Below are 11,931 nucleotides of genomic sequence, written 5' to 3'. Positions count from 1 at the left end.
TCAGTTCCTCATTTCTAGAGTGGAGATGGTAATGTTTGTCTTTATCAAATTGAAGGGGTATTATATGAATAGTGTAAGATGAATTTTTTGAAAGCATTTTGTAGAAGTGAAAATTACTATACTGATTTAAGGTATCAGTATTGATTAAAAGGAACAAAGCAGGAGAAATAATAAAGCCTTTCAGGATGTTTTTGAGAAATGGTTTAAGTCCCCAAACCTTGACAAGGTTGTCTTTTCTCTCATATTGGGAAAGGACTATTGAGAAATGCCAGTTTCTCCTAATTATAAAAAGACTTGCTGTTCTACATAGTTCAAATGGAAAATAAAAATCTTTAGAATGTTTGGAGAAGGAGAGTGAAAATGGCGGCCTCCCAATCTCCGCCCCGGAGGAGCCGAGAACTCGGGGCCCCACTCCTCAGTGAGCCCCCAGGGAAAAGCCGTCAGTCACTCCCGTCTCCCCGGTCTCTGGCCGCACTCCGTGCTCACCCGGCCTGTGACTGCGCGTTTCTATCTCTGGCACCCGACCCCGTGTGGAGTCTCCAAACCCAGCAGATCTCTGCAGTGCGCTCCCGCGCCGCTCCTCCGGGGGGAGGAAGGGACCCATGGGCGCAGAATCCAGGACCAATGGAACAGCTGTTACTGAGTTCATCCTGCTGGGCTTGGTGGAGACACCAGGGCTACGACCAGTTGTCTTTGTAGTCTTCCTCTTTGCCTACCTGGTCACAGTCGAGGCAATCTCAGCATCCTGGCTGCCATCTTGGTGGAGCCCAAACTCCACACCCCCATGTACTTCTTCCTGGGGAACCTATCAATGCTGGATGTTGGGTACATCCCTGTCACTGTTCCCTTGATGTTGGCTCATCTCCTGTCCCACAAGCGTACAATTCCCTATGGAGCCTGCCTCACACAGCTTTTCTTCTTTCATCAGTTGGCTAGTGTGGACTGCTTCCTGCTGACAGCCATGACCTATGACTGATTCCTGGCCACCTGCCAGCCCCTTACCTACAGCACCTGAATGAGCCAGATAGTCCAGAGGATATTGGTGGCTGTGTCCTGGGCTTTAGCCTTCACCAATGCACTGACCCACACAGTAGCCATAGCCACACTCAACTTCTGTGGTCCCAATGTGATCAATCACTTCTATTGTGACCTCCCACAGCTCTTCCAGCTCTCCTGCTCCAGCACCCAGCTCAACGAGCTGCTGCTCTTTGGTCTGGGTATCCTCATGGCAGGTGCACCTGTGATTCTCATTGTCACCTCCTACATCCATGTGGCAGCTGCAGTTCTATGAATCCACTCTGCTGAGGGCAGAAAGAAAGCTTTCTCTACATGTGGCCCCCACCTCACCATGGTGGGCATATTCTATGGGACAGGTGTCTTCAGCTACATGAGGCTGGGCTCAGTGGAGGCCTCAGACAAGGACAAAGGGATTGGCATCCTCAACACTGTCATCAGCCCTATGCTGAACCCACTCATCTACAGCCTCCGGAACCATGACTTGCAGGGGGCTCTGTGGCAGGTGCTCACAGGAAAGTGAGCCCTTGTATGAGGAGTGTATCAGAAGGGTAGAACCACAGCAAGTGTTTCCTAGATCCTTGAGCAAAATGACTTTTGTTAGGAAGTAAGACTTCTTGTTCTCCAAGGAGGCTCTACCTGATAATGTGTGTGCAGTTTCTGTAGACCAGAATCCTTGGCTAGTTGCCTTTTGGTCCTAGCTACCCTTTCCACTCCAGATGGAAGTGGAACCCAGGAAGCTCTGTATCCTGGGAGACTCATGGTCCTACAGACAGAACCTTTTGTTTATTTTCTGCTGAAGTCCCTAAAAATACTCCAGCAAAGATTCTCTCCAAACTGGAATATGGAAAGTCACAGCTTGGTACCAAGTATTAGTATATCCCCCTGTCTGGCTTCCCCTGAAACAGCTCCCCCAACTTGCTTTGACACAAGGATCCCACACAAGATTCTAGACCTAGTACAGTATAATTTGAGACATTGAGTACTCCGTCTACGTTGCAAGATTCTAGGGTATTTATCAGTGAAGAGTTTATACTTCCTTTGGGACTTCTCATTTTTTTTCTAAAATGGAAATATCATTCATTAATTTAAATTTCCCATTAGAAATTATGTTTATAAAAATGAAAACAAAACAAAATTTTACCAGTGGAAAATGAAAGTCAAATCTTCACCCTCTGTATCCAAGCCCTTCATAATTCATTTTCCAGAAGAAACCACTATTAAGAATTTGGTGCTTCCCCTCCTACAGTGTTGGTGGGAATGCAAGCTGGTGCAGCCACTCTGGAAAACAGTATGGAGGTTCTTCAAAAAGTTGAAAATAGAGCTACCATATGATCCAGCAATTGCACTACTGGACATTTACCCCAAAGATACAAATGTAGGGATCCAAAGGGGTACATGCACCCTGATGTTTATAGCAGCAATGTCCACAATAGCCAAACTGTGGAAAGAGCCAAGATGTCCATTGACAGATGAATGGATAAAGAAGATGTGGTATATATATACAATGGAATATTATGCAGCCATCAAAAGGAATGAGATCTTGCCATTTGCAACGATGTGGATGGAACTGGAGGGTGTTATGCTGAGCGAAATAAGTCAATCAGAGAAAGACATGTGTCATATGACCTCACTGATATGAGGAATTCTTAATCTCAGGAAACAAAGTGAGGGTTGCTGGAGTGGGGGTGGGGGTGGTGGGAAGGATGGGGTGGCTGGGTGATAGACATTGGGGAGGGTATGTGCTATGGTGAGTGCTGTGAAGTGTGTAAGACTGTTGAATCACAGATCTGTACCTCTGAAACAAATAATGCAATATATGTTAAGAAAAAAAAGAAGAAGATAGCAGGAGGGGAAGACGAACCATGAGAGACGATGGACTCTGAAGAACAAACTGAGGGTCCTAGAGGGGAGGGGGTGGGAGGATGGGTTAGCCTGGTGATGGGTATTAAAGAGGGCACGTTCTGCATGGAGCACTGGGTGTTATACACAAACAATGAATCATGGAACACTACATCAAAAACTAATGATGTACGGTGATTAACATAACAATAAAAAATTAAAAAAAAATCTTTAGAATGTTTGAAAAAATATACACTTAGAAAACTATGTGGTCTTATAAAAAACATTTTTGAGCAACTGTAGTGTGTTACACACTGTTCCAGACTCTTCCCAGATATATTATCATTTCATGTCCACAGTGACCCTGTGAAGACTGTATTATCGCCTTGTTCTGGTTAGAGGAATATGGCTTAGAGAAGTTGAATAACTTGACCAGCGTCCTAGGACTGGTAAAGAGCAGAGCCCTGATATTAATTCATGTTTTTCAGATGCAAAACTCATACTCTGCCTTCTGCTTTATGCTGCCTCCACGTGAAGAGAAAAAAAATTATTTGTATAATTATATTGTATAATCCAACCATGTGACAGGAGTTGAATTAGGCAGATACATGATCCCTTTGAATCAACACAAAACTTCTTTTGATGCAAGTTTTATTTTAATTTAATTAATTTGTTTTTTAAAGATTTTATTTATTTGACAGAGAGAGACACAGCAAGAGAGGGAACACAAGCAGGGGGAGTGGGAGAGGGAGAAGCAGGTTCCCCACTGAGCAGGGAGCCCAATGCAGGGCTCGACCCCAGGACCCTGGGATCATGACCTGGGCCGAAGGCAGACGCTTCACCGACTGAGCCACCCAGGTGCCCTGCAAGTTTTATTTTAATTTTAGAGAGTGTTTGTTTTTTTAAGCCTTTACTTTCTAGAATGGTGGTGACACATCAGTAAATTGGTTTAAAAATCCAATGAACAAAGCAAATTGAAAATAAACAACAAAATGAGTTTAGGGTAATAGAGGGAAAATTAATTTCCTACCATTATATACACACATATTTTAATATATACATATGGGTTGTGTTACATATGCTAGCATTTATATGCTAATTTTTGGAATGAATGATGCAATTGTTAGCTAGAGAGAACTGAAGATTTAGAATTAATATATAGAGAGATAGGATTAATTGGGAATTGTTAAAAGACAACTGAATGGGCAATGATTTGTGGAATATTTGGCTCCACAAAACCCATTTCAAGTCATTGGCCATCTGTAGGATTAAAATGAAGTGTAGAGAGAACAGTTATATATAAAAATATGTTATGCATTATCAGATTCAAGAATCTGCAATGTGTTTAGCATCATTTTATGAATTTTTATACGTATTATCTCATCTAATTCTCAAAACAGCTTTGCTGTACATAAAATGTACATTTTATCATTTTTGTTTTACCAGTAAGGAAAGTGAGCCTCTGAATCAGTCATAGCTGCTGCTACTCCATCTCCATTACCACGAAAGTAACCCTCAATAAGTGCCATTTCTCTTTTTCAAGGAAGAGAGATAAAACTGCAATCTCTTGAACTTCAGGTTCTTTGGGACTTTTGCACTGGGTAATAATTTTCATTTCTGTCCCAGTTCCTGCTGTCACTCTACATAATTTCACACCCAAGATTGTGAATGTCTGCCAGTGTGTTAGCAACTGTTTTTTAGGACCAGTCACTTGCTACTCCATCCTCCCTCCTTCCTACCTCATTGCTCAAGCAAGGTAGCATGCACATGAAAAACTCTTTTTAAAAAAGAGAGGACTATAAAAGATGCAATGGAGAACACTTCCAAGGAAGGATGGGAGAAACCAGGTGAGGGCAGGATTCCTGAAATCCATCAGAGCAATCATATCATTCTACCATGTAAGCAGGTATTTGTTTCTCAGGTTGTCTCTGCTCCTTCCCTGTGGGCCCCTCAGAGACAGGGATCAGAGAGTATATACTCTGTTTTTGTTACCATATATTCCCTTTAAGACTACCTAAACAGAGCCTCAACAACTAATTCACATAAGATGAAGACAACAACCTCGTAAGGCCTCTGACATCCCATGTCCATTGTGAAGTGTGACACCATAATTTTTCAGGTGACCCTCATCCTATCATTGTTGACATGTAAGTAAAAGGCAAGAGCCTCCATCTTCAGATTACTTTAAAAAATATTGCCGGACTTGCTTTAAAATATGCCAGTCTCCTGGGTGACTCAGTCGTTAAGCGTCTGCCTTCGGCTCAGGTTATGATCCCGGGGTCCTGGGATCGAGCCCTGCATAGGGCTCCCTGCTCTGTGGGAAGCCTGCTTCTCCTTCTCCCACTCCCCACTGCTTGTGTTCCCTCTCTCGCTGTGTCTCTGTCAAATAAATAAATAAAATAAATAAAATCTTTTAAAAAAAATATTGTCATCCTTATTCTGCATAGAGCTTACTCTCTTCTGGTTCTATCTCCACATTTTTCCATGGGATCTTTGCTCTCAAACTCTTAGCATAATTCTGGCCCTTCTGCCTGGATACCATTTTCTTCTCTAAACCTGGCTGTTCTCTTCTATCATGTGCCTGAAAGGTCCTGGAGGTTCTGTTGACATTATTTTCTTTTCCTGTTGTCACATATAAACCATTGCTCTACCCTCCTGCCTTTTATAAAACAGCTCTACCTAGGAGGCTCATGGTGTTTGGCTATGTCATATATGTCATATAGCTCTGGATGCCTCCATTTCCTGAACTCATGGTTATTCCCTCATATTCATCAAGGACTTTTGCTCCTGGCCATTATTTTCACTTCTCTTTCAGCTTTTGTTGTTGTTCTAGATAAGTGGATGATCTATATCAGCCTCAAATCTTCCTGACCTCATGGGCTCCAACAATTTTCTTTATTCCAGCTATTTGACTACCAAAACCATGTGGTAGTTATTGCAGGTACCACTTTAACTCCTGAAATGTTAAACAACAATAATCTCTTATCCCAACCTCTTCATGCCCTCTTTGAAGTGGCAGTTTTTCCTTTGCCCTTTCTTCCAGTATTCTCTACTTCATGATTTCAATTCTTTCTTTATTCAACTTAGACCAGTAGTGCATCTCTCTAACCACTCACTCTCTTTTCAGCATGATATATGGCTTTGTAAAAAAATTTTTTTATTGTTATGTTAATCCCCATACGTTACATCATTAGTTTTAGATGTAGTGTTCCATGATTCATTGTTTGTGCATAACACCCAGTGCTCCATGCAGAACGTGCCCTCTTTAATACCCATCACCAGACTAACCCATCCTCCCCCCCTCCCCTCTAGAACCCTCAGTTTGTTTTTCAGAGTCCATCGTCTCTCATGGTTCGTCTACTCCTCTGATTTCCCCCCCTTCATTCTTCCCTTCCTGCTATCTTCTTCTTCTTTTTTTTTTCTTAACATATATTGCATTATTTGTTTCATAGGTACAGATCCGAGATTCAACAGTCTTGCACAATTCACAGTGCTTACCAGAGCACATACCCTCCCCAGTGTCTATCACGCAGTCACCCCATCCCTCCCACCACACCCCCACTCCAGCAACCCTCAGTTTGTTTCCTGAGATTAAGAATTCCTCATATCAGTGAGGTCATATGATACATGTCTTTCTCTGTTTGACTTATTTCGCTCAGCATAATACCCTCCAGTTCCATCCACATCGTTGCAAATGGCAAGATCTCATTCCTTTTGATGGCTGCATAATATTCCATTGTATATATGTACCACTTCTTCTTTATCCATTCATCTGTCGATGGACATCTTGACTCTTTCCACAGTTTGGCTATTGTGGACATTGCTGCTATAAACATCGGGGTGCATGTACACTTTCTGATCCCTACTTTTGTATCTTTGGGGTAAATACCCAGTAGTGCAATTGCTGGATCGTATCGTAGCTCTATTTTCAACCTTTTGAAGAACCTCCATACTGTTTTCCAGAGTGGCTGCACCAGCTTGCATTCCCACCAACAGTGTAGGAGGGTTCCCCTTTCTCCGCATCCCCGCCAACATCTGTCATTTCCTGACTTGTTAATTTTAGCCATTCTGACTGGTGTGAGGTGGTATCTCATTGATGTTTTGATTTGGATTTCCCTGATGCCAAGTGATGTTGAGCACTTTTTCATGTGTCTGTTGGCCATTTGGATGTCTTCTTTGGAAAAATGTCTGTTCATGTCTTTTGCCCATTTCTTGATTGGATTCTTTGTTCTATGGGTGTTGAGTTTGATAAGTTCTTTATAGATTTTGAATACTAGCCCTTTATATGATAGGTCATTTGCAAATATCTTCTCCCATTCTGTCAGTTGTCTTTTGGTTTTGTTGACTGTTTCTTTTGCTGTGTAAAACCTTTTTATCTTGATGAAGTCCCAATAGTTCATTTTTGCCCTTGCTTCCCTGGCCTTTGGCGAGGTTTCTAGGAAGAAGTTGCTGCGGCTGAGGTCAAAGAGGTTGCTGCCTGTGTTCTCCTTTAGGATTTTGATGGACTCCTGTCTCACATTTAGGTCTTTCAACTATTTGGAGTCTCTTTTTGTGTGTGGTGTAAGGAAATGGTCCAGTTTCATTCTTCTGCATGTGGCTATCCAGTTTTCCCAACACCATTTGTTGAAGAGACTGTCTTTTTTCCATTGGACATTCTTTCCTGCTTTGTTGAAGATTAGTTGACCATAGACTTGAGGGTCCATTACTGGGCTCTCTATTCTGTTCCATTGATCTATGTGTCTGTTTTTGTGCCAGTACCATACTGTCTTGATGATGACAGCTTTGTAATAGAGCTTGAAGTCCAGAATTGTGATGCTGCCAGCTTTGCTTTTCTTCTTCAACATTCCTCTGGCTATTCGGGGGTCTTTTCTGATTCCATACAAATTTTAGGATTATTTGTTCCATTTCTTTGAAAAAAGTGGATGGTATTTTGATGGGGATTGCATTGAATGTGTAGATTGCTCTAGGTAGCATTGACACCTTCACAATATTTGTTCTTCCAATCCATGAGCATGGAACGTTTTTCCATTTCTTTGTGTCTTCCTCAATTTCTTTCATGAGTATTTTATAGTTTTCTGAGTACAGATCCTTTGCCTCTTTGGTTAGATATATTCCTAGGTATCTTATGGTTTTGGGTGCAATTGTAAATGGGATCGACTCTTAATTTCTCTTTCTTCTGTCTTATTGTTGGTGTATAGGAATGCCACTGACTTCTGTGCATTGATTTTCTATCCTGCCACTTTACTGAATTCCTGTATGAGTTCTAGCAGTTTTGGGGTGGAGTCTTTGGGGTTTTCCACATAAAGTATCATATCATTGGCAAAGAGTGAGAGTTTGACTTCTTCTTTGCTGATTTGGATGCCTTTGATTTCTTTTTGTTGTCTGATTGCTGTGGCTAGGACTTCTAATACTATGTTGAATAGCAGTGGTGATAGTGGACACCCCTGCCGCATTCCTGACCTTAGGGGGAAAGCTCTCAGTTTTTCCCCATTGAGAATGATATTCGCTGTAGGTTTTTCATAGATGGCTTTTATGATATTGAGGTATGTACCCTCTATGCCTATACTCTGAAGAGTTTTGATCAAGAAAGGATGCTGTACTTTGTCAAATGCTTTTTCTGCATCTATTGAGAGGATCATACGGTTCTTGTTCTTTCTTTTGTTAATGTATTGTATCACGTTGATTGATTTGCGGATGTTGAACCAACCTTGCAGCCCAGGGATAAATCCCACTTAGTCGTGGTGAATAATCCTTTTAATGTACTGTTGGATCCTATTGGCTAGTATTTTGGTGAGAATTTTTGCATCCATGTTCATCAGGGATATTGGTCTGTAATTCTCCTTTTTGATGGGGTCTTTGTCTGGTTTTGGGATCAAGGTAATGGTGGCCTCATAAAACGAGTTTGGAAGTTTTCCTTCCATTTCTATTTTTTGGAACAGTTTCAGAAGAATCGGTATTAATTGTTCTTGAAATGTTTGGTAGAATTCCCCTGGGAAGCCATCTGGCCCTGGGCTTTTGTTTTTTGGGAGATTTTTGATGACTGCTTCAATTTCCTTAGTGGTTATAGGTCTGTTCAGGTTTTCTCTTTCTTCCTGGTTCAGTTTTGGTAGTTGATACATCTCTAGGAATGCATCCATTTCTTCCAGATTATCTAATTTGCTGGCATAGAGTTGCTCATAATATGTTCTTATAATTGTTTGTATTTCTTTGGTGTTGGTTGTGATCTCTCCTCTTTCATTCATGAATTTGTTGATTTGGGTCATTTCTCTTTTCTTTTTGATAAGTCTGGCCAGGGGTTTATCAATCTTGTTAATTCTTTCAAAGAACCAGCTCCTAGTTTCGTTGATCTGTTCTACTGTTGTTTTGGTTTCTATTTCATTGATTTCTGCTCTGATCTTTATTATTTCCCTTCTCCTGCTGGGTTTAGGCTTTATTTGCTGTTCTTTCTCCAGCTCCTTTAGGTGTAGGGTTAGGTTGTGTACTTGAGACCTTTCTTGTTTCTTGAGAAAGGCTTATATTGCTATATACTTTCCTCTTAGGACTGCCTTTGCTGCATCCGAAAGATTTTGAACAGTTGTGTTTTCATTTTCATTGGTTTCCATGAATTTTTTTATTCTTCTTTAATTTCCTGGTTGACCCATTCATTCTTCAGTAGGATGCTCTTTAGCCTCCATGTACTTGAGTTCTTTCCGACTTTCCTCTTGTGTTTGAGTCTAGTTTCAAAGCATTGTGGTCCGAATAGATGCAGGGAATGATCCCAGTCTTTTGGTACCGGTTGAGACCTGATTTATGACCTAGGATGTGATCGATTCTGGAGAATGTTCCATGGGCACTAGAGAAGAATGTGTATTCCGTTGCTTTGGGATGGAATGTTCTGAATATGTCTGTGAAGTCCATTTGGTCCAGTGTGTCATTTAAAGCCTTTATTTCCTTGTTGATCTTTTGCTTAGATGATCTGTCCATTTCAGTGAGGGGGGTGTTAAAGTACCCCACTATTATTGTATTGTTGTCAATGTGTTTTTTTTGCTTTTGTTATTAATTGCCTTATATAATTGGCTGCTCCCATGTTAGGGGCATAGATATTTACAATTGTTAGATCTTCTTGTTGGATAGACCCTTTAAGTAGGATATAGTGTCCTTCCTCGTCTCTTATTACAGTCTTTGGTTTAAAATCTAATTTGTCTGATATAAGGATTGCCACCCCAGCTTTCTTTTGGTGTCCATTAGCATGGTAAATGGTTTTCCACCCCCTTACTTTCAATCTGGGGGTGTCTTTGGGTCTAAAATGAGTCTCTTGCAGACAGCATATCGGTGGGTCTTGTTTTTAATCCAATCTGATAGCCTGTGTCTTTTGATTGGGGCATTTAGCCCATTTACATTCAGGGTGACTATTGAAAGATAGGAATTTAGTGCCATTGTATTGCCTGTAAGGTGACTGTTACTGTATATTGTCTGTGTTCCTTTCTGGTCTGTGTTGCTTTTAGGCTCTCTCTTTGCTTAGAGGACCCCTTTCAAGATTTCTTGTAGGGCTGGTTTCATGTTTGCAAATTGGTTTAGTTTTTGTTTGTCCTGGAAGCTTTTTATCTCTCCTTCTATTTTCAATGACAGCCTAGCTGGATATAGTATTCTTGGCTGCATATTTTTCTCATTTAGTGCTCTGAATATATCCTGCCAGTCCTTTCTGGCCTGCCAGGTCTCTGTGGATAGGTCTGTTGCCAATCTAATGTTTCTACCATTGTAGGTTACATATCTCTTCTCCCGAGCTGCTTTCAGGATTTTCTCTTTATCTCTGAGACTCGTAAGTTTTACTATTAGATGTTGCGGTGTTGACCTATTTTTATTGATTTTGAGAGGGGTTCTCTGTGCTCCCTGGATTTTGATGCCTGTTTCCTTCCCCAAATTAGGGAAGTTCTCTGCTATAATTTGCTCCATTATACCTTCTGCCCCTCTCTCTCTTTCTTCTTCTTCTCAGATCCCAATTATTCTAATGTTGTTTCGTCTTATCGTATCGCTTATCTCTCGAATTCTGCCCTCTTAATCTAGTAGTTGTTTATCTCTCTTTTTCTCAGCTTCTTTATTTTCCATCATTTGGTCTTCTATATCACTGATTCTATATCACTGATTCTCTCTTCTGCCTCATTTATCCTAGCAGTTAGTGCCCCCATATTAATAGCCTTTTTGATTTCTACTTGGTAAGATTTTAGTTCTTTTACCTCTCCGAAAAGGGTTTCTCTAATAACTTCCATGTTTTTTTCAAGCCCAGCTACTATCTTTAAAGTGATGATTCTGAACTCTATATCTGACATCGTACTAATGTCCGTATTGAGTAGGTCCCTGGCAGTCGGTACTACCGCTTGTTCTTTTTGTTGAGGTGATTTTGTCCGTCTGTCATTTTGTCCAGAGGAGAATAAATTAATGAGAGAACAAAATGCTAACAGGGTAACAATGTCCCAAGAAAATATACTCTAAACAAATCAGAAAAGACCTGAAGCAGTGGGAAAAGAAAGGGAAAGAGAGCAAAACGGAAAAAGAAAGAAAGAGAAAAAGAAAAAGATAAAGATAAATACAAACAAAAACAGAACAAAACAAAACAAAAAAACAGAATATGATCAAATATGATCACGCTGGTATATAGATCAGTGCCACACACTAGATTTTGGGTGTATTTTGGTCTGTTAGAAGAAAGTGCCTCCCAAAATTTTAAAGAAAGAAAAACTTATATATGTACAAAAATAAGGGTTGATATGATGAAGGGATGGAATATGACTGTAAAGATGGAAATTATAAAAAAACTTTATAAAAGGAATTGATAAGTTGTTTGAAAAAAGAAAGAAGAGGATATAAAAAAAAAAAAGAAAAAGGAGAGAATGTGACCAGGCAGGGGAGTAGAAAAAAACCATACACTAGAGATTTAGGGTATATTTTGATCTGTTGGAAGAAACTATCTCAAAATTTTAAAGCGATAACAACTTATATGTATATGCCAAAAATACGGGTAACTACTATGAAGGGAATGAATATGACTCTAAAAATGAAAAATAAAAATGTTTTTTAAAAAAGGGATTGATAAGATGT

The 11,931-nt window shown here is 40.4% G+C and overlaps 1 pseudogene; it reads left to right on the top strand.

Moving 5' to 3' along the window:
* The first annotated feature begins 602 nt into the window (after positions 1-602).
* LOC116625188 lies at positions 603-1,537 on the top strand (annotated as a pseudogene).
* The last annotated feature ends 10,394 nt before the right edge of the window (positions 1,538-11,931 follow it).

The sequence above is a fragment of the Phoca vitulina genome, unplaced genomic scaffold, assembly GCF_004348235.1.
Source record: "Phoca vitulina isolate PV1807 unplaced genomic scaffold, GSC_HSeal_1.0 scaffold74, whole genome shotgun sequence".
Classification (NCBI taxonomy): domain Eukaryota; kingdom Metazoa; phylum Chordata; class Mammalia; order Carnivora; family Phocidae; genus Phoca; species Phoca vitulina.
The sequence above is the reverse complement of the archived record's forward strand: the minus strand, read 5'-3'. Positions and strand labels throughout refer to the sequence as shown.